Raw genomic sequence first — 24,294 nt, forward strand, 5'->3', positions numbered from 1 at the left:
AATTCTTGGTTCTCAGTTATGAATCTTCACTTCTCGCTTTTGACTTTTCACTTCTCATTAACACTACTAACTTCTCACTATTCACTTTTCAATTATCACATTCCACAAATCAATTTTTACTTCTCTTCCCTCAATAATCACTTCCCACTTCTCACTTCTTATTTCTTATGTGAAGTCTCATTCCTCACTTTTCATTTCACACTGCATAATTATCATTTCTTACTCTTCACTACTCGTAATCTGAAGTATTTTTTTAACTGTTCGGCCAAACGGCATTCGGCTAAATAATGTAATTGGGCCAAACAACATTAGGCCAAATGACCTGACACCGTTCTGTCCTGTCAGGGCATAAAATACGACACCTATGAAACAATACGCGGTGTTCTGGCTGAACAAGAAATAACCAACGTTGAACGAATGCTAAAAGGACCGATGGATAACAAAACCCCGACCGGCATGTTTGTACTCACCGTGACCCCACCAAATTAACGAAATTTGGCTACTTTCTGCTGGAAATGGGACCGTGACCGTTACCGTGACCTCTCTCAAACTGTGGATATCATTTATGAACGGCACCTAACGAAACTGTTGCCAAGTTAAATTTCGGTCGACTCTTTTCTTTCTGTATTAAGGCTACGCCACTTTGAATATATGTATAAGTTTGCCTCTGTTGCGATGTGCTGCTGTGTTCCAGTCTAATGCTTGTTACCAGGGGTGGCATTGCGCTTCTCGATTCGAACGTAATTCTATCGAGTCGAACATGTTTGGCATTACGGCTTTCGATTCGATCTCGAAAACGACTCATCGTTCGAGTATGCTCGAGGAGGTACAAGAATAACGAGATGTTTTGGCATTATGGATACTCGATAGCACACTGGAAAACGACTCAAGTCGAATGAAAAACACTCGTCACCTTTATAGCTTTCGAATGTTGTTCGATAGTCATTTCTTTCTGAAAGTTTTTAATTATATTTGTTATTATTTCACTACGGGAAGAGAATAAATGTTTCATTTTTGTATCTTGAAGGAAAGAATGTCATTAGTATACCTACTTTTATAATTTGCAGACAATATGCAACCTCTGATTATCCCGAAATCCGCGTAAAAACGACTTCGACTAAAATTTTTTTTTTGCTTTTTTCACGTATTTCTTGACGATTTCGATAAACCGCGTGAAAAATCGATGGGGAAAATCTGCGTAAAAACGTGTATATTCCAAAATCTACGTAAAAATAATTGAGTTAAATAAAAAACGCGCAAGAGATGACCCAAGTGCATTTAACTAAAACACATGGAAACATCAAAGTAATTTATTATCGAATCCTTCTTTAGCTTTAAATTATTTAGCTCAACATTGGATATGTGGCATAAGCTGGAATAAACATAAAACTTATAATTTGTGTCGTAACAATATCTTAATTTACAAAACATATCGTATCGGCATAATGTTTTAATCGGTTGCAACTGCTCAATAAATAATATTCCTTTTTATAGCCATTGAGCACAATTTGCTTGTTTATAAATTAACTGCCAATTCATGCCCTGAAGGATGTCTTTCCAACAGGCAAGATGCTATACGCAGATGAAATTACTCTTATTCTCTATGTTTACTCACATTCGCCATGCGCTGAAGGTTGTCTCTCCAGCGGGCGGCATACTAAACACGGGGACAGCTATCTCTTATTCTCTCTGTTTACATTACGTTTGACAGAACATACTCGATTGAGCTAGTACAGCACCATTCGAAATCTTGTACTGCGACTGAATGAAGTCGAACGAAATACATAATGCCGCAATTTTTTTGAAACGAATTCAAAAACGTACGAATCGAGTGATTCGATTCGAGATGCACAATGCCACCCCAGATTTCGTTTACGCTCTTACGTAAGGTGTGACCGATCCACTACCACTTCAGCTCTCGAATTTCAGTTGCTATCTAGCGGCCTCCACTGATGGAGCTGACCTGTAACACGTGACCCACTAAAATGAATATTTACCCTGAATTTCATTATATACCTTAAAATCGTTTCGTAAAAAGTCCACCTTTTTTATAATCACTACAGAGGTTTCCGGAAAAAATCCTGGCGGATTTATAGATGCTTTCCTTACTTTAAGCATTAATCTATACACTTTTCTCGATAGTTATCCCAGTAATCAATATATCATGCGTGACACTCTCCCAAAAGAAGAAAATGTTCCATAACTTGGAATAAATGTATAAATCCAATCATACAATTTAAAATGTATTTAACCTTCTGTCTGTGCTCAAAAAAACTTACGTTGTCTGTGCTCTGGGGTCAAATTGACCCCAAATTGAAATTGCTATAACTTTTTCAATGTTTGGCCAATTTTGGATTTTTGGGGCTGTTTCGAAAGATAATTTAATCATCTTTCAGATCGTTACCAAAGATTGACTATAGGTGGGCGGGTACATCGCGGGGAGGGGTTTTAGTGAACAAGGATACAAAAACAGTGATTTTCATGATTATTTTACTTATATCCGAAAATCCTACCCATTCTGAACTGCACCTTTTCAAAAAGGTTATGCAGAAAGGCGTGTGCTTTGGCATGAGGCGTTGATAAGTTTAGAACTCGGCCGCCAGGTGGTGGTATATTTGAATTCATTATTTTAGACTACTCAAGATATTCCGATGTATAGAATTCTCCTCAGTGTAAATATTCTCATCGCACAAATTTAAAATGGGAAGAAGTGCTCATTATATTGAGCACCGCTTTGTAGTGATAGACATCCTGAACAATGTTGCCGAATACAACTTGGGTGTAAGTATGAGGGATCTCAAGCTAAAGCAATATTTCATATATGCAAGAATATTGCAAGTACACTAGCGCCGCCTATTTGTAAATTTCCTTATTATTTATTCCGTCGCATGACAGTCTATTCCCATCAGACGAACTTTGTTACAGACGTCATCTTTACAAATTTCAAAATTGTGCGATTAGAATATTTACAATGAGGAAAATTCTATATATCGGAGTTACTTGAGTAGTCTAAAATAATGAATTCAAATATACCGCCACCTAGCGATCAAGCGCTAAACTAATCAATGCCTCATGCCAAAGCACACGCCTTTTTGCATAGCCTTTTTGAAAAGGTGCAGTTCAGAATGGGTAGGATTTTCAGATATAATAAAATAAGCATGAAAAATCACTGTTTTTGTACCTTTTTTTACGAAAATCCCTCCCCGCGATGTACCCGTCCACCTATAGTCAATCTTTGGTAACGACCTGAAAGATAATTAAATTATCTTTCGAAACAGCCTTAAAAATCCGAAATTGGCCAAACATTAAAAAAGTTATAGCAATTTCAATTTGGGGTCAATTTGACCCCAGAGCACAGACAACGTAAGTTTTTTGAAAAAAGGACACTGTAGCGCATATTTTCAAGATTTTTCAAGCGAATTTGCACCTAGGAGATAGATCTCGGCGAGTTTTACCAAACTACCAAAAATTAGGAGAATCGGTTGAAAACTAAAAAAATGGCAGCCACTCAAAGTGGCCTGGGGTCATATTGACCCCAGAGCACAGACAAAAGGTTAACTTTTGAGGTTGCCAAACGCAAAGAGATGTAAGTGACAAAAATTAAGTTTTGAGAAAAATGGGTGCAAAGTTTTTCATTTATTTTTCGTTTTATCTAATTAGTGTGAAAGTTCAAAAAAATCTGTCAATTTCCAAATTTATTGCAAACGACGTACAAACTACATCATTGGTGCAAAGCTCTAAAACTAAAACATTTTGCTATAGTTAACTATAATTTGACAAAAATGTCACTTACATCCCTCTGCGTCTAACCCCCTCATTTATGGATCGTTGTTCAGATCTTTGGGCAAATGTTTTGCCATCTCAAAAGAATTCCTGCAAAAATTTACAAAGCAAGTTAAATAGAAATCTAGGGGAATCTAGAAAATTGGGGATTGCTTTTTTTTCTAAGGACCCTTGGGGAAAAACAATGATTTTTCAATAGGATAGAGAACTATTTGGGCAGCACCCCCTATTCCCGTCCACAACGTTCGTTACTCGAGCGCATTACAACCGAATTACTTGTTTCTCTGTGCATGGTTAGTTTCTGTCGATATCTAGTGATGTACAGAATATCAAGCCATTTGATTGGAACGCGGTCGAGTTATTAACGTTGCGGACGGGAATAATGGGTGCTGCCCAAATGGTCCCGCTCCCTAATTCCAAAATGCAATGTTTCAAAAGCAAACAATGGGACCACGTTCCTCGTCGAATGCAACTTGTTGCGAGTAATTCGGGTAACGCTAAGTAAAAATGTGTCTGCAAATTTTGTACACATACACACATACAGACATCACCTCAGTTCATCGGGCTGAGTCAATCGGTATATAACATTATTATAGATCTCCGGGCCTTCAATCGAAACTTCTTTTTTGGAGTAATCCTAAAGCCTTTCGGTACAACTTTGTTGTACGAGAAAGGCAAAAATACTTAGGATTTTTCTAAGGAATTCCTGAAGGATTTTTCGAAGGAAGCAATAAAGCAGAATCCATTGGGATTATGGACTTAATTTTTTTAAAATAATTCCTTGGGGAATTGCCAAGATGAGTCCCTGAAATAATTCCTGGAGGAATTACAAAACCGACTCTACGACACTACCCATAATTCCATTACCCTTCTTGATTATCAAGATTGGAAGTAGATTTTGCAGTATTGTCCATGCAATATGCAGATAGTTGGAGGTGGAGGTTCACGACGACTGGGTTATACTTTAGACATAGAGTTGGAAAGAATAAGTTAATAGATCCTTTGTGGGAATGTAGCGCCAAAAGTTTATGGAAAGCCGGCGGTATACATTGTTGCGACAAGTAGAACGACAGACGACAAGCAGCTAGAAGGACAATGAGGGAGTTATCTCCTCTTTATGTCTTTTTGTATTATTTTATACCGGGCAGTTGCGTTAATTTAAAGAAGGCATCATTTCTGTTTTCTTCTTTTTGCCTTTTATCGGGCATACGTTTTGGTTTTAAGAAGGCGACATCTCCTCTGTTCGCCTTATACCAGACAAACGCGTTTATTTATAGAAGGTATTTTTCTTCTTTCTGCCTTGTATCGACAGATTTTTTGGTTTTAAGAAGGCGTTATCTTCTCAGTTTGTCGGTATAAGAAACGCGTTCATTTAAAGAAAGCATTATCTTCTTTGTTCGTCATATACCGAGCAAATGCGTTTATTCAAAGATGGCCTTCCCCTTGTACCGAGCAAACGCGTTCATAAAAAAGGCATTATCTACCCTGTTTGTCTTATACCGGGCAAACGCATTCATTTATAAAAGATATTTTTCTGATTTCTACCTAGACGCGTTGATTTAAAGAAGAAATCATTTCTTATTTTTGTCTCATACTGGGCAGACGCGTTCATTTGCCGAAGGCATCATATCCTCTGTACGAAATATACAAAAAAAAAACGCATTCATTTAGCCTTTTTCACAACTACAACTACATTACAACTTTTTTAAAGAAGCAAAATGCTTGAACAGCAGTTTTTTTTCCATAGCTTAAAATCGTGGAAAACGAAAAAAAAATGTATGAAACAAGCAATTTCAGAAGAAATTCCCGGATGGATTCTTCAAGGAATTGCCGAAGGAAAAGGAATTTCTAAAGGAATGTTTAAAGAAATTTCAAAAGGTATTCTCGATGAATTCATCAAAGCGATTCTCAAATAATGTTTTAAATAAACTTCTGAAAAGATTCTCGAAGGAATTTCGAAGAAATTTCTAAAGGAATTCCTAAAAAAATATCCGAAGGTTCAAATGAATTTCTGGAAGAGTTTCTCTTGGAATGTTCGAAAGAATTTTCGAAGAAGTTACTTGAGGAATTTGCAAAGAAATGTCTGGAACAATTTCCTTTAGGACTTCCAGAAATAATTTCAAAAAAAAAACTCTAAAGGAATTTTTGTAAGGAACAATTCTTTAAGGCGTTTCCAAAAGTTTTTTTAAAGAAATTTTCAAATGAATTCCTCCAAAAAATCCCAAGGAATTTCAAAACAATTTCTGAAGTATTTTCCGAAGGTAATTCCAGTAACCATTAGACATTATTTTGCTAAATTATCTTTCAAACGCTTAATTTGGACGTTTTTTGGCCATCATTTTGTAGTGCATATTTAACTTTGTCCCCAGCATCGATTTGATTCTTCAAGTACCTGTACTTTGGTTGCTAGCAAACTAGGTGTAGATCACGCGAACGGGTGCGATATTTGCAATCTTATACTTTATCATCTACTATATTTCCAAACGAATTTCTATAGAAATGGCAAAGGAACTAAGGAACTCCTGGAGGAGTTTTCAATGGGATTACTAAAAGCATATCTGAGAAAATTGCAAAAGTTTCTAAAAGAACTCGCAAAGGAATTAACAAAGGAATCCCCAAATGATTTTCTGGAGGAAATGTTGTAAGAAGTTCTGGAGGAATTCCCAAACAAATTTTCGGAACAATTATTCAAGTAGTTTTCTGAATTTCCTCTGAAGAAATAAGTATTACCGAATTGAAATCCAAAGGAATTCCTTAAGAAATTTACGAAAGAATTCGCAAATAAATCTTTGGGGGAAAACTCCTAAAAGAATTCTCGAATAAATTTCAAAAGAATTTCTGAAGATATCTTCAAAGAAATTCGTAAAACAAATGCCAAAAAAATCCTGATGGTATTTCCGGAACGCTTCCTTGAGATGTTTTCCAAAGTTTTTTAAAAGAATTACAAAAATCCGAATGAAATCTTGGAGGAAGTCCCGAAGAAATTGCTGAGGGAAATGCCGAAGCAATTCTTAGAAGTTCCGCTTTGAAGTAATTTTTGAATTCATTTCTGCAGGATTTTCCGAAGGAATCCCTGGAGCAGCTTTACAAAGAATACCGGTAGAAATGATGGAATTCCAGTAAGAATATTTGATGGAATAGCTGGAGCAATTACTTGATGAACTTGCGAATGAATTCCTGGAGGTATTTCCTAATACTAACTTGTTTGAATTGATTATTTAGCTGCAGAAACACGTTCGTTTTAACCTGGAAATAAATGTAAAGCACCTGAAAAAAAACCTGGAAGAATCAGGGAATTTTGTTTTTACAAATGAGTAGACACCCTGAACGGAAAAAAAAACTTTGCAAAAATATTAAACAAATATATCATATTATCACGCCCCATGCAAACGAATGGACGGTTGCAATGAAATCAGGTGGCATAAAAAAACTCAGATCAATCCACCTAGAAGTTATGATGCCTTTCTCGTGCATTAGGGAAGATAGTCCCATAAGACACGTGGATTTTTTTTCGCAAATTTCATATCAATTTGTCCATCTCGAAACATGTGCTGTGCATATGCACAGCCATGATATCCAAAAAAAAAAAAAAAAGAAAAAAAAGTTCGTGCCAAAATGATTATAGCAATCGTCATTGAACCTTAAAATAAATTAAATTTACTGTATAAATATTCATCGGAACTCAATTTTTTAATTAAATTACTTCGTTTTATGGCACTTTGAAAAAGGCAAAGGTTGTTTTTCTTGTAACAAAAATTGATTTGTTCTTAGTTCAAAGCAGAGATGTCTATCTCGTTCGATATTGAGCACAAAACATCATGTTACTATGGTAATCAAATGACAGTTGTCAGAATGACAGCATCTGTTATCTGTCAAAAGATACGAAGGGGTGCCCACAACTGAACCTCCTCCCCTATTATATTAGAAGACTTTACCCATCACAGTCTATGAGGATCCACGAAACGGGACAAATGTGGCAAAACAATCGAAAACACAAAAAACGTCTAATGACGGTAGTCCAACTTTTATCCACACTGGACCACAAAACATCTTAACATGTATAGGTTAGGATAGATGGGATGTGGGTTCTCGACTAATTCATGTATCTTGGAACATATGTGATAATGATGATATCCACTACGTGAGAAATCATATTGCGGCTGCAAGTAGCATTTTCTACGGTTTACATAGCCAGCTGAAGTCTCTTACTTACAGACACGAATCAAAATAGCTCTGCTCAATCGTTGATTCATCGAGTCGCCCTGTACGGCCATAAAGCATTGACATTAAAAGATGAAGACTATCGAATTCTCGGAGTGTTTGAGCGGAAAATACTGCGATCAATATTTGGCAACGAAAATAGTGGATGACGCTGTTACATTAATCACGAGTTCTACCAAGTTGCAAAAAAGCAGTCATCGGCAGGCCAATAAAATATGGCAGATAACAGTGGGCTAGGCATGCAGTGCGTACCGGAAGAGAGGCCAGTAAAAGTGAAGTTTAGCAGGGAATCTGAAAGTGGGCGCCATATCCGGGATAGACCCCGCACCCGCTGACTGTGCGCAATCGAGGACGATGCGCGTGCGGCCACTGTGCAGCAATACTGGCGATTGGCGGCCTAAAAACGAGTACCTGAAATTTGACAACACAAAGTATACGACCATCGTACGGTATAGGTAGGTACTTTTAAGCTTATACAACACGGCAGACTACGGTTGGCTGGAAACGTTTTTCGTATGCCGGAAAAACATCAAGATAATATTCAGTAGAGAACTCATGTTTTTTTCGCTTAGGCTCTATTCAAAACTTGAGCTAGACTCAACATTCAATGCAGTGATGCAAATTATGTTTTTTGATTATTGAAATGCTTATTTGAAATTTCAACCAAATATAAAAATAGCTACACAAATAAATAAATCGGATTCACAGAAAATCACTCTACTACGTTAGGTCAAACAAAACTGGAAGTTCTTTAACCTCGTGCTCTGGTTTCATCCACCTGATTCCCAGAGGTGCATTTTGCCACCACGAAGGTAAGCGTGCACACCATATAAATTTGCATACAATGGAATGGGTTAATTTTGCCATGTTCTCTCCTTTTTCCCACTGAAAGCCGCTGTCGTTCGACCAAAAACATTTTTTCTTTCGTTCGTAGCAAAAAAAAATCAACCGACTTTCTTTTCACTGGAAGCGATAATCATTCAATCTAACCGCTACAAGTGCTTCTCCGTCTGAAGTTCCGGAAATTGTACATTTTTACCTCCCCAGTTATTTTTTTTTTTTTCGTTCGATACAAGCGTTTATTAGAACTTGAATTTTGGAACCGTTCCAAGATTTCCAATCAACCTTGCAGGAAAAGATGTAGGATTACCAATCCTAAGTGGTGGGTTCATTTCTCAGTGCGGTCTAGGATCTTCAAAAAGACCCTCTGGGCAATGTGCTATCATTGTGCTAACAAAATACAAAGCACCTATGAATGCAATGGCAGGCGTAGAATACCTTCACGGAATAACTTTAATAAAGTTGAATTGAACAATAAGTTGAAAAACTGGTCATGTTCCAGTAATGGATCCAAAGCTAAAAAGAAGCCACCAAAGAGAAAGAACTATTCGGAATAAAAAACGTAGAAACAGAATTTCCTACGAAAGTCATCGCGTGAGTTGCCTATCCGATTTAGGTTATGTGTAGCGGCTCTCGAACAAGGGTTATGACGAAAGACTGTGGCTCCGATACGGACTACGGAGTGCAGTCATAATTTAAATACCTCTGACTGACATGCTTCCAATAAATTATGTTGGGCTCTGGTCGTCAGCTATGGGAAAACTCACTCACTCACACGAACCACGCAGATTTAAAATCCCTATCCATCAGCGAACACACGATTGCATAATGAATGCTACTCAAACCAACAGCGAACCAACAAACGATTCATACCTACTGAGTGCCTCCCCAGCGGGAATAAGTGAAACCAAAGATAGTGCGAAAAGAAATCGAGAGATGAGGATAAACCGATGTGTAGTGAGTGCAGCAGAAAATACTGCGTTGGACTCAGAAGATTGATTCAATTTAGACTCAATGATTCGTTTTGCGGGCTGAATCTTTCTGCCGAATCCTCACTCACCACTCAATTGCGATTTCATTCGTTTGGGAACCGAATGTAAACAAATACTCGGCTGCGGGAAAGATTCGGTGATGAATTTTGTCTGTTTGTTTTTGGCACGATTCGTTACTAACTGAAGCCAAGCGGTAGACAATCGAAATCGAAAATATTGGAAGGGCTCGTGTACGTTTGTCTAATTTGCGATTTTGTGTAGAGGTGAGTGAAAGATTAACGTTAAATGAACCGATTTTTCCCATACCTGCTGGTCGTTTATGTGACGAAAAGTAGCCATAATTGAAATGATAAAAAATCGTACAGTGATTCTGGCGGTTTATACAATTATTTAAATTAAAGCGGTCATTTTCAGCGTAAATGTTACTAATCGTTTCTTTCTACATTCTCATTCCAGGTATGTCTGCACCCTTTTTCCTGTGGTATAAAAACGTGAGTAAAACCGATATGCAAAAAAAAACAACTCATCAAGACGACCATCGCCGGTGTACCAAATTAGGTGATGTCAAAATGCAAATCATGTGGCTCCAGCGTCACAACCGGCGACGACGCATTCCTAAATATAGAATGCTTTTATTCTCAGAGGCATGATTATTTGACATCACTAATGGTGGATTTCCTTTAATACACTTTGTCGTTTGTTTGACATATACTTTTCGGATTCCGACAGCTAGCATGAAGCGGAAAAAAAAGTCAAAGCTAACTGACCTTCCACTAAACAAAGCGAAGGTAGCATTCGATGTTGTGGTACCACTTGGCACTAATATCAGTGAAAATTTAGTCTGGTTAGCTGGTTAGAATCGTTACCAGCTTATCGACATGGCGAACGAAGTAGTAGTTCAGTCAACCAGCGAGGTACTAAGGTATTCATCGGACTAAACAACGTTCATATTTTAAATGCGTTAGTGAATGTCGTTTTTCTAATCCCTTCATTAAATTTTTATTCATATATTATTACAGATATATTTATTGACAAGTTAGTTAGCCATCATGCACGAGCAGACACGTTTGCGATTTTGAAGAGTTTTTCATGCAAAATTACATCTAATAATTCCTAATGTTGTTGCTTAATCAATTTGATTTGGGGTGAAGTGATGACGACGCAGTGACCTTTTTCGATGCCTTCAACAAAACTGACCATATAAAAATGCTCAGATGCGATGACTTCCTAAATAAGACGAGGATATATTCTCACTGCGTATTGTTGGGAAACCATGTCTAATTGATGTCCTCATCATACATAACCTTGGATCAGGTTATTAACCGTGAGGTGTGTATCGCTGGAGTCTACCTTCCTGAGAAGTAAAGGATTGACATGTCAGCAACAATTTAACAAAGTGTATAAATAAACAGAAAAAAGTATAATCGGAGTGGCAAAGGTCATGGGAATTGATTAATAAAATTCCTACTCGACACCCGAATGTTCGAGTGTTTGTTTGCGGAGAAAAAAATCAATACCCATCGTCATCATTTCCGTGGTTATTTGCATAAACTCGCGATAGTAATCTTATGTTTGCGGGTGTTTTGCCGCACTGATAATTGCCTTCTTGTCACATCAGGGACTAGAGTCATGGTTGATATAATCGATTTTTTGTATTTTTTTATTGCTCTTCTGGGCACGTGCACATTCTCTCATCATATAAGAGTTACAATATGACAATAGAATAGATATGTGTTGAACCTAGAGCGGTTTAGAGATAAGCTAGCCCCGGGCTGAAAATCTCTTTAATAAAAAGAATTTAAAAAAACCTAGAGTGCTACATTACACCGTTTGATACTGAACTTCATAACATAAAACTTAACTCTGTTTTTCCTATCGATTGAACGCTCCCATTCCGCTATCATTAAGCAAAAAGCAAACATATATGCTTCATCCATGTTCTATTTATCGCCTCCCAGTAATGGTACTAACGTGATTGTCAATAATAACGAATGTCATCAAATCTGACCCTAAAAGCAAATAGAGCTACCACAAGACACGTACATCAGAAGTCACATGAGGACTGACACCTGTTGGAGCCGAAAAAACGTTGAAAGTTTACTTACTTTTACAGTTTTTGCTACAGATCTCCATCTTTTATAATAACCTAGTGAACCCATTCGTGATGGTGCTACTGTGAAGTGTGAGCACGTACCCACATTATGATGATGACGATAATAATTTCTGCATTACTTCTTGTAGGTGCAGGTTGAGAAACGAGAAAACAGATCATTGTTTTCGCTTTTAGTTTGGATTTCATTCCGTCCTCGTCGTTCGTGTATAAATGGTTTTACTTTGATGGAATCATGTTTCCCTGGATGGCAATGCACTATGGTCGAGGATACAGATTCACGCGGAAAAATACATTTTACGCCAAAACTATATTTTTTTGAAAAAACTGTTGTTCTACAAAATTGTTCGAAATAGTAAGGCCATCATTATGGTGCTACCAAAAAATAGGGTGGCCCATCATATAAAAAAAATGAGAAAATATTTTTTTTATTTCTCGGAATACTGACATGTTATGTTCTACAAAGTTGTAGCGCAGCTTATTCCAATCAATTTAGCTAAAAACACTTTTTCTGTAGCTCTTAAGTTGGCTGATTTAGAGCAATTTTACCTAATTGGATTAGGGTGTACCTTTTTTGTTTTAGATGTCTTGAAAAAGTCGTCTTCAAGTGACTTTTAGAACTCAAAAAAATGCAAATTTTGATGGGTAAATATGCTCAATATCTTTTTTCGATCAAAAGTTAAAATCGTTTTTCTGCCAAAATTACATTTTTTTTTCATAATTAAATATCTCCAGATAGGGCAGACAAAAAATATGTGTACACGGCATTTGAAAGAGAAATTCATATTCCTTATTATGTCAAAAAGTTGGAGATATGTTATTTTTTTTCTCAAGTTTTACCAATTTTATTAAAATCATGTTTTTTTTAAATAAATTGATATAACTCGACAACGGAAGAAGGTACAGAAGATATTCTTATTGCAAAACACCCGTTCTGAAAAGCTCCAAAAGTCTTCAGAAGGTGACATTCGTAAAAAATAAAAAAACTAAAGTTTTAACACTTTTTATAAGTTTCATCACCATCACTGTATTGCAAGATTAACGAGAAAAGATGCATTTTCGGCCTAAAGTATACATTTAAGAAAAAATATTTGTTCTACAACGTTGTTCTGGATACTAAGGCCCTTATTATAGAGTTACCGAAAAATAGGGTGAGCCATTTTATAAAAATGTGATTTTTTTTAATTTTGCGGAATATTGACATAAAATGTTCTACAAAGTAGTAGCGCAGCTTTTTCCAGTCAACTTCGCTATATAAACTTTTTAGGTAGCTCTTAAGCTTATTTGTTTAGAGTAATTTTACTTACCAGGATTAGGGTGTCTTCCAAAAAATAATATTTATTATTTGCTCATTTTATTTTTTATTTTTCACGAATGTCATCTTCTGGAGACTTTTGGGGCTTTTGAAAACGCGTGTTTTGCTATAAGAATATCTTCTGTATCTTCCTTCGTCGTCGAGTTATATTAATTTATTTAACAAACATGATTTTAATAAAATTGGTAAAACTTGAGATAAAAAATAACATATCTCCAATTTTTTGACATAATAAAGAATATGAATTTCTCTTTCAAATGCCATGTAAATATATTTTTTGGTCTGCCCTAACCGGAGATATCAACTTATGAAAAAAAATGTAATTTTGACAGTAAAACGACTATATCTTTTGATCGGAAAAGATATTGAGCATATTTACCCGTCAAAAGTTGCATTTTTTTGAGCTCTAAAACTTACATGAAGACGACTTTTTCGAGAAATCTAAAACAAAAAAAGTAGATCAAATATACTGTTTTTTGAGGTACACCCTTAGGTAAACTTGCTCTAAATCAGCCAACTTAAGAGCTACAGAAAAAGTTTTTTTAACAAAATTGATTGGAATAAGCTGCGCTTCAACTTTGTAGAACATAACATGTCAACATTTCGAGAAATAAAACACATATTTTCTATTTTTTTTATATGGTGGGCCACCCTATTTTTTGGTAGCACCATAATGACGGCCTTACTATTTCGAACAATTTTGTAGAACAACAGTTTTTTCTAAAAAGTATAGTTTTGGCGTAAAATGCATTTTTCCGCGTAAATCTGTATCCTGGACCATAGTGCAATGTTTAGTTTCTTAGAGCTTTATATTTAAGCAATATAAATCGCATTGATAAATACAGCAGATGACGAAGTTGAATGAAAAATCCTAATTTATCCCCCAGGGCTAAGTCACTTGAAACTGATCGAATCCCAAGATTAGTATCCATGCTTTCAGCACAACATGCCATAGATCAGTCCACAGTGACTAAAATAAAAACTCCCTTTAAAAAACTTTTAGTTTAGGAAGTGAAATCGAAGCGTTGATTACTTTAAATTAGTTTATAAGCCACCTCACGGAAGAATTTTTCAGATAGTTAGCAGTAAGGTAGTTAGTGCGAAAATTATAAAATATCTATTTGGTGTTCGGTGGCTCATGTGCATGTATTGCGCTTCGCTCCGGTAGAAACAAGTGCGATCATCAATAGTTTACAGTAGCCATCAAGCAAGTAAGTGCAGGGCGTGTTTTAGTCGTCACGAAAATGATTAAATATCTATTTGGTGTTCGGTAAATCAATTTGCGTTTGATCGTTCTTCTTCTTCTTCTTATTGGCATTACATCCCCACACTGGGACAGAGCCGCCTCGCAGCTTAGTGTTCATTAAGCGCTTCCACAGTTATTAACTGCGAGGTTTCTTAGCCAAGTTACCATTTTTGCATTCGTATATCATGAGGCTAACACGATGATACCTAATGCCCAGGGAAGTCGAGACAATTTCCAATCCGAAAATTGCCTAGACCGGCACCGGGAATCGAACCCAGCCACCCTCAGCATGGTCTTGCTTTGTAGCCGCGCGTCTTATCGGACGGCTAAGGAGGCCCTCCTCCGCAAAGGTAGACACGGTCTTCAAATATCAAAAACCACCTACTAATATTCCTTTCCTCTTCCTTACTGAATACAAGGACGTAGCCGGCGCTGAACTAACTTCAGCATGAATTTATTGATGGGTACATGAAGGAATTCCAGGAAAAAGATAGGAGTTCCTGCAGATCTTCCAAAACCAGTAAGAATATTTGGAGAAAGTCCAAAAATAATGCCAAGAGGAGTTCCAGGAGGAACTATCAGAGAAATTTGAAGAAAAACACTTGAAGGATTTCTAGGAAAAAGTTCAGCATGAAATTCAGGAGGAACTTTTGGAGGAATTCCAGAAAGAACCTTAGTGTTAGTTCGTTGAGAATCTCTTGAAGGTATTCATCATAAATTCCTTTAGGAATTCATCCTGAATTTCTTCAGGAATTCATCCCGCATTCTTCCAGGAATTCTCCAGGAAATCCTCCAGGAATTTATTCTGAATTCCCCAAGGAAACAATCCTGAAATCCCTCAGGAATTCATTCTGAACTCCCCCAGAAATTCATTCTGAACCCACCCATGAATTCTTTCTGAACTCTCTCAGAAATTTATTTTGAACTCTCCCAGAAATTCATTCTGAACTCCCCGCGGATTTCCTCCAGGAATTTGTACTGAATTCCTTCAGGAATTCATGCTGAATTGGTCAGGAATTTATTCTGAATTCCCCCCTGAATTCAATTAGAATTCCCCCAGGAATTCATTCTGAAGTCTCCCAGGAAATCATTCTGAATTCCCCCAGGTGAGTTATTTAAAGAATTTCTGGATGAGCTCCTGGTAAACTTCTGGAGAGACACAAAGATGGATTTATGAAGAAACTCCTGGAGGAATTTCTGGAGGAGCTCTAGAAGGAATTATTGGCTAAACTCCGGGATTAATTACTTCAAGAACTCCAGGACTAATTCCTGGAGGACCTTCAGCTGAAAACCCTGAAGGAACTTCAAAAAGAATTACTGAAAGAACTCTAGAAGAAATTCCTGGAAGAGCTCCTGAAAAAAAAAACTTCGAGAAAAACTCCTGGAAGATCTCCTGGAGTTATTTCTTGAGGAACTTCAGGAGTAATTTCTGAAGGAGCTCTAAGAAGAACTTTTGTAGAAACTCTAGGTGGGATTCCTAGATGAACTCCAGACTGAAATCCTTGAGGAACTTCAGGATGGATTCTCAAAGGAAGTCAAAGAAGAATTTCCGAAGAAACGCTACGAGGAATCCCTGAACAAAATTTTGAAGGAACTCCAGGAAGAATTCCTGAAGCAACCCTGGATTAGGTCTTCCAGTAGTTTCTGAAGGAGCTCCAGGAGGAAATCCTAGGAACTCATGGAGGAATTCCTGGAGAAACTAAGAATACATTCCTAGAGGAATTTAGAATGAATTCCTGGGGAAATTCGGAATGACTTCCTGGGGGAGTTCAGCATGAATTCCTTGAAGAATTCAGATTGAGTGTATGCAATAAATAAATAATTAAATATTGTATATAATGTTACTAAATCATTATGCCACCCGTTTCGAGTAAATATTTTATCATATTTATAACAGATATGGATGTATTCGTGGAGCAACTGAAACAACTACAGGAAAAACTCTTGGAGCAACTTTAGGAGGAAATCTAAAATGATTTGCTTGTGGAACTTCAGGATGGATTCCTAGGAGAGTTTCAGGAAAAAATCCTAAAGGGTCTCGAGGAGAAATATGTAATGGAACCAAAGATAGAATCACTTGGTTAACTGCAGGAGAATTTTTGGGAAGAATTGCTGGAGGAACTCTAGAGGATTTCCTATAGGATTTTATAGAAAGGAATTTTCTGGAGGAACTTTGGCGGATCAACAGTAGATAATTTTGGAGGAACTTCAGGAATAATTCTAAGATATTCTGGGAGGAGCTGCAGAAGGAATTTCTGGAGGAACTCTCTAAGATCTCTTGGTATAGTTCCTGCAGGAATTGCTAGTTGTATTCCAGGAGGAATTCATGGAAGAACTGCAGCAATATTTCCTGTGGGACGAAATTGCTGCTGAACAATAAGTTTTTTTAGTTTTTTAGTTTTTTCCTTTCCTGTGTGCCACTGCGACCAGTTATTAGATCTATTTTAGCGTTACCCGTATCGTTAGTGTTTAAGTGTATGTCGAATTACTCCATTACTAGAGAAGCATGACAAGGTACCGCTATTTAGACCCTTCACAGTGAGCAACCCCATTGAAGGCGCGCCTCTTGTTAATAGGAAATCAATCCTTTTTTGAGAAAACAGAACAGTAATACTGTTTTTTGGCCATGCATCGGGGCCCTACCCGGATAAAAAATATTATAAAATTTTAATAAATTTTATTGTTACAGCATCATTCAATACAATATAGCTACCATTAAACATAATGTATTTTTTACTATTAAATCACCCAAGAATTTATTGTTTTGCACGATTGAATGAATGGTAAATGGGACTTTTACAATAGATTATAGGGGTTGTTACGTATCTTTACAATAAAAAAAATGAAAATTTTCCATACAAAATTCAGACCAAAACAACTCATTTTACTGTACTTCTATTAGATGATTTTCACCATTTAAACAATAGAAACAAATGTTCTTCTTATGTTTTTCATACTTTTTATTTATTGTTTTACCATAGAAAAACATCAATTTAAATTTAATAAATAAGTATAAATAAATACTATTACATTAAACTCTACTACTTGATTGTAACATTGTACAGTAATGTGTTTCGACATCAACAGCAAAGCCCGGGAACGGTGTTGGTAATGGAAATTAGCCGGCTTTGTTGTTGAAGTTGAACATTTTTTTCTGTAAAGTTTCAATCAAGTAGTACAGTTAAATTGAATAGTATGTACTACTTTATCTTATGACATGTAGACACCCCACTTAGGGCCAATTTATTCACCTTCACTTAGGCTCTGTCTCATTTGGAGAATTAAACTTAAAAGTGACAGTTCGAAAATTAGCACATAACCCAGTCATAAAAATGGCTGGTGCTACCCAGTAATTCCAATAAGACATCGATGCAAAATGATTCAATATCTGTCAAAAGTAATCTTGCTCTGCGAGCAGGGTTATTTGATAATTATTGAAATGTCACTTTTAAGTTTAATTTCAGTTTAATTCTCCAAATGAGACAGAGCCTTAACTCTTAAGCGGTGCTCCCTGGTTTAAGTACTAAGCAGAGGTGTTCCTAAGCAAACTTCAATATGTAATTCCAGACAACGAATTTTGTCATCAAGAGTCATGTGCAATATTCCCAAAAAAAAATGTAACCTTTTACATCGTGTGATATAATAGCTTGCACTATAAATGCCATATAAAAGTAATTTTCTGTTCAAGGAGATAATTTCTGCCAAATTGCAAACAATTTTAATAAGAAAGTAGTTTAGAAAATATGGATATTTCAAAATGTGTTATGTTATGGCAATATTTGAGGTGATTTTAAAGTTTTATTGAATAGTTGACCAGCTTGATAGACACTCGTATAATATGGCGTGCATGGTAAGATCCAGCGTGGACGTATAGGCAAGATTCCATCAAACCAACGATCTATTAGAACTACAAAACGTCATAATTTAACAATTGCGGAATCAATCGTATCACTACAAACTATCCTGATATTGAGTCTGCGTTCTTGTTGTTTGTTGCATAATAATCCACGATCTGATAGTGTTGGCAGTCATGAATTAGTTTATTCCTTGGTGTATTCTAGAAGGGAACAAAATTGTTTCATTATACGTATTCTAGAAGGGAACAAAATTGTTTCATTATACAAGTTATACATTGTTTCATTAGTAAAGAAGTGCAATTTAAAAACATCTTGCCCTTACCTTGTTCAAGCGTTGAAAGTTGATTTGTCGATGGTGTTATCAATTCATTGATGATTGAAATGATGGTAACGATCTTGCAATTAACGCAATTCAATGATACCGATCGATGACAGCTACAGGGCCATCTGAGGATTCTACATTTATATATTTCTGATGTATTATCTAATTGCCGTCAATTGTGGAAACGAATGGTAAGGACCTGTGATATATAAATTAAAAATCGTGTATAAACATTAATGTTCGTCAAATGATTTGGTTAAACTCGAAAAGCTTTCTAACTCCGAACTAATACTTTACGGAATATTGTATGGTTCTAAGTGACCTACCTTATGCTGCTACGCAATGGTATTTTACCGAGTTCCATCGATTGCCGTAATCTGCTACTCGAAATCCAGCGGCTCTCATTCAAGCAATGCAACATTTAGTGTGGAATGCTGGGTCAGATCACTTGGCAGTTGCAACAGACCAGCCGCAGAGCTCAGGAGATGATCATGACGGCTAGCATGCTAAAAGGAGCCAGCTTTGAGAGAATCCAAAACCCAAAAGCAGCGACGTCCTTCTTTCGTCGGAACACCGGTCAAAGAAAGTACTATGCAGTTTGGTCGAAGATAATACATTCTCTCTCTGTCGTTAATCCACTAATATCATGTTGGCTTCCGTAAACTAATAGTTTTAACTGATAATCTCACTTCGGATCAAATTTAATTATGTTTTCATTTGGAGCATCAAATCACTAGAATTTAACTTGGATAAAATGGAGATAAACAAAAACGAACTGTCAACTGAGTATCCCCATACACTGTTAAAGAAAACCACACAAATCTCAAATTAATAAAAAGATATTTAATTTGTGAAAAAGGTTGAAATTTATCTTGATTTCTTGCCTAAGTTTAAAGAAATTATTAAATATTATTACAATCAAAATTTTGTTCCCATATATATAGTTTTTCAAAATAAATTAACTATCAATAGACTCTATTGTTATTTCATTGTTTTCGTTTGATGTTTAGTAAATAAACTTATTTCAGAAGCTAATAATTTTCGTTAATTTAAGCACTTTTTTGAACAAATATCTAGATTAAATTTAATGTATGGTTTCAATTTACGAATATTTGGTTAACAATAAATAAACAATAAAAATATAATAAAAATTATTGCTTACAATAAAATGTTTTGTTTCTATGATGTGAGTACAACACAGATTTTTTTCGATCGTAAAAAATCTACAATAACTTTACAATAGGTTGTATTGATTACCATACAATTTATTATATACTAATAGTTTATACCATACAAAGTATTGTAAATTTTTATCCGGGTATCCACATCCTTGTCTCGCTTCTAGCATATCACCAGTAAAACGCTGAAAATCAGTGATTTAGCTCAGTCTACAAGACCATTTCATGCTAGAGAATTTGTTCAGTAATAAGAACTTCGTAAACCTTTCACATACAGTTTCTTTCTGGTATCCTCTTCCCTAGAATGCACTCGCTCGTTCCTGACAGCCGTGACATCCGAAAAACAAAAACGGTGGTCACTATTGAACCGGACCTAGTCCCTTTTCTCGATCAATACATCAAGATGGGTATACATATACCGTGATAGTTATCACAATAGGCGGGCCACGTGTGGTAAGAAGACAATTATCCGCAAGAAGAGGAAGTATTAGTTCGGACGCCCGTCTGTAAACACTAAGATTGGAGCTACCCGTGTTCATTTTGTGCAGGTAGACCCGTAGTACAAACCGAGAATTCCGTGGCCTCTGTCTTGATGCCGGTAGCTGCCTCGAACAACGAGCTGGTCCGAATCAAAACCTTGATCTATAACGCCATCATTGTGATCGACGCTACTTCCTTCCGTCAGTGGTATGAAACTCACGACCTCAAAACCTGTAACTGGGAAAAAAGCATGAGGTCAGTTCGGTGTAGAGGATGCGCTGTCGAAGAAGCGCTGCAAACGCATCCTCAAGAAATAGGTCAAACGGTAGTGCACCGCCAAGCTGGACTTCGCTTTGAAGGAACAGTTTATCGCTGGACGTCTGCTGACCGCTATTGCTGTCCACCCAAGCAAAGAACTTGAATTCTACCTGAAGAAGATTAAGAGCAAGAAATCCAAGTAAGATCTCGGACGGTACAGAAGTGTGTAAACGAGGGGTATAATGACGCCATGTGTTAGAGGGTTGTAAACGCGAAGATCATGTTTACTTGCTACACACGTTAAACGTTCCTTACTAGATGTAACCAACAACACAGTTCCAGAAGTTAAGTTTGGCTTGTAGCTTGGAAACAGCTTCCAACACGTGCATCATCATCGAGTTGTTCAGGTGGTCTTTAAGCTGTGCCGCTTCCAGATAATCGTACAGTTTCTTCTTCTTATTCAGAAGTTAATAAAGGTCTCCAGTCGATTACCACTCGGCGCATGAGTATTCCTCACTTTTGTCAGCAGCGTCTCCAGTTTTTTATTCGGCCACTGAATAGATTTCTTAGATTACCAACAACACCCGGAACCAAAAAAGGACCGTTGTTTCACAGCCCCTTCGAGCATATATCAGCGGCGTTCGGGTTTAAAGACTTGAAGTGGCTGCAGGACTGCATACAGGGAGACACATTCGAGGTAGTTAGGAGTCGAATAACTCTGTCCTTTTTTGGTTCCGGGTGTAAAATTGGCTAATAAAAAGATTCGGTAATTACCAGGCTTTAAACTGGAACAATAATCGCAGAATAACAACAGTGATGAAATGAGTGAGCATTGCTTGAAACCTGCTCACTCACTCGCGAGTTTGAGTATTCCAATTCAAACTCACTGCGTGTATACTCACACGTGAGTTTAAACTGTAATACTCATACTCGCAAGTGAGTATGAAGAAATTACTTACTCACGAGTTATTTTTACTCACAAAATTCTTCAACCCAAAATAATTGTATCAATATCCTTTTGAATTCGTACTGTAATAAATATTGCGCATAAAGTAGATTGTTTACTTACTTGCTGTATCCCTACTGGATACACAGTTTTGACATGGTCATGGGACATGGTCACCACATAATATATTAGTCTTCTAGCAATTTCTAAATTCATTTTAACGATAGAAATTCCGTCTTAAAGAGGTATGTATAAATTAGACAATTCTTGCTGACAAAGTTGTATCACAAATTATACATTTATTATATTTGAGTTAAGTTAAGAAGTTAAGAAGTTAGAGTTAAGATTTTTTTTTAAATAATTGCCAAATTGATTTACAAAATATTCTGCCTAACTAGTTTCTTTCTATCATAGAGTATTTTGAATATCGTGCGACGGTTTATAAATCGTTATCAGGAAATATAACAGTCGTAGATACTGATAGTAACAATTCTCGCTTAACTTTTCAAAAGGACCTAAGTAATTTTTTTTATATGAATTAATTAGAATAGCGCAATCAATACCTTTCGTGTTGTTCTGTTGATTGCGCTATTCAAATTAATTCATGAAAAAATGTTACTTAGGTCCTTTTGAAAAGTTAAGCGAGAATTGTTTTCCAGTTTTCCCCCTTTTTTTCGGGTGTTATAGTACTTTTGTACATCTGACCTTTCGCATTCAAACAATCAGTTGAGACCTGTGATATTGGGCTTTATACACAAATCAAAGTCACATAGGTCCTTAGGCAAATTGATGAAAAATATCAAACTTGTTTATGTTGCTAAAAGAAAAATAATTAAAAGAAATTGATCATAGGTTGTAGCCCCAGTTATCCACGTCGTTATTGTACGATGGCATTTCGCCGGTGCTAAATGTGAGACCTTTTCCCATACAACTAGTGTCTTCATCAGACACGATGGCATGACTAGCCAGCCTTCTCTCTTGGCCACTTTTGGTGTGTCCTCCATTCAGGAGCATTGGTACGTATACTAATCCGATGCCGAAACTTGATCTATAATTGTTTGGTCGGAGCTCAGCAAAACACTTCAAAATTATTGTTTGCACAACTTACCTTAGTCACAGATTTTCATTTTAAGGTCGGATCCGGATAGAAAATTTGTTATTTAATTCATAATAGGGTAAATCACTACTTGGGCCTATGGACCCGGTTCCCGGCTCACTGCACAGAAAACTAATGATTTATACTGTTTGGAAGCCATGGGTTTATGATTGATAATTTTTAAAAAGTCTCCCATTTATTTTTCACAATACTCAATATTTTTTAATCACTTTTTTACTCCTAATTGATCCAATTGTAGAAAATAAAAATGTAGATTTCAAAATTTCGCTCTCCGATGCCACACCACTGAGCCGGAGTGATTCTTTCCACTTTTACAAAACGGTATCATCAAATAAACACATACCTGAAAATCGTCACAGTGCCCGATAAAATTATTGCTTCAAGCTTTTAATCACCACACCATAATGCTAAACACACGCACCTCAATCTTATCACTAGAACATATCACTAGAACTTATATAAACATACTAGAATACATTTGAAAATGTATTCTTAAACCGAACAAAAATTCACCCAAGAACTTCTAGCCACACCGTGCTGCCAAAAGGCCAGGATTATGAAAATAATCTTTCATCGTTAATAGGAAAACTGTCTAATACGTTGACGCTATCATGTTATTTATAATTCTATCGATTTCAAAAGGTGAAAAAATATTGTTTTTAAGTATTTGGAAGAAATTTGGATGAGTAAATATATCTTCTCAACCAAATAAAAACGATTATGAATAATACCATCTGGCATCTTGTTGTCGTGGAACGTGCATATTTTTGTTAACGTCGTATTTTCTACCGTCCCGAGAGAGAATGAGAGTAAAATGTTAAGAGATTGAGTGAAATTTTGCTTAGGCCGGGAAATGGTTTTATGTATGCCGGAATGCGAATCGCTATGACTGAAATGAGTGCTGCACCTCATTAGTTTAAATCAAATAAAAGCTTTTTTGAACGATATTTAGCATGAATAGCTATTTTTTAAGCAGAAGTAAACCCCAATGCAGTATTTGCAGCCCATCAAATTCAGGAAAAGTTGCTCTTGTCATAAATATCAATTAAATAATGCAGTTGTGCGCATGATATGCTAAGAATAAGGTAAGAAACCCTATCACCTGAAACAAAGTGTCACACTTTTTTTTTCAATAAAATGAACTAATTACAAATTTAAACTATAACTAAACCGGCTAAACCGAGGGAAACAATCAAAGATCCCATCTGATAATCTGACAAAGTTTTTGTTTATATCAGATTGGACTGTCACATAGCAAAACGGCCAGTCGACAGATCTGTGCGATATTTTCGAAAAATCAGATTGGCAGTTTTGCATTGCTATAATTTTTTAGTAAAAAAAATAAAAATTTTAATGCAAAGTTCTAATGGTAAGTAATCTAAGTAAACAAATGTAAACTAAGGACTCGACTTGTTTACTTCTGTTAGATAGGACCATATCAAATATTTCTCTAGAATTAAATGAAACATCACTTTTACAGTGACGGACAAACTTTTGACTTTTGACGAAAACCAAACAATCTTTGAATGTAAAGCTCAAATCATTTATATACATTTTTGTTCTTTGTATGTAGGCTTCCAAATATGTACTTTAGAACCACATATTTCCGTATCGTACATCACCCAGATT

At 36.2% G+C, this 24,294-nt stretch overlaps 1 protein-coding gene, 1 long non-coding RNA gene and 1 pseudogene across 8 annotated transcripts in view; 2 read left to right on the forward strand and 1 right to left on the reverse strand.

The window, feature by feature from the left end:
- The window catches only part of LOC134205641 (protein sidekick), a 351,195-nt gene that overhangs the window by 110,276 nt on the left and 216,625 nt on the right, over window positions 1–24,294 (forward strand). The gene's annotated exons all lie outside the window — the stretch shown is intronic.
- LOC134209535 (uncharacterized) lies at window positions 17,299–19,445 on the reverse strand. Its single transcript, XR_009978758.1, has 3 exons — window positions 19,013–19,445; window positions 18,687–18,885; window positions 17,299–18,564 (listed from the first exon to the last, which is right to left on the reverse strand). It is a non-coding gene; the product is annotated as an uncharacterized LOC134209535 (long non-coding RNA).
- LOC134218481 (small ribosomal subunit protein eS8-like) lies at window positions 19,868–20,805 on the forward strand (annotated as a pseudogene).

This window comes from Armigeres subalbatus, chromosome 1 (assembly GCF_024139115.2).
Source record: "Armigeres subalbatus isolate Guangzhou_Male chromosome 1, GZ_Asu_2, whole genome shotgun sequence".
Lineage (NCBI taxonomy): Eukaryota > Metazoa > Arthropoda > Insecta > Diptera > Culicidae > Armigeres > Armigeres subalbatus.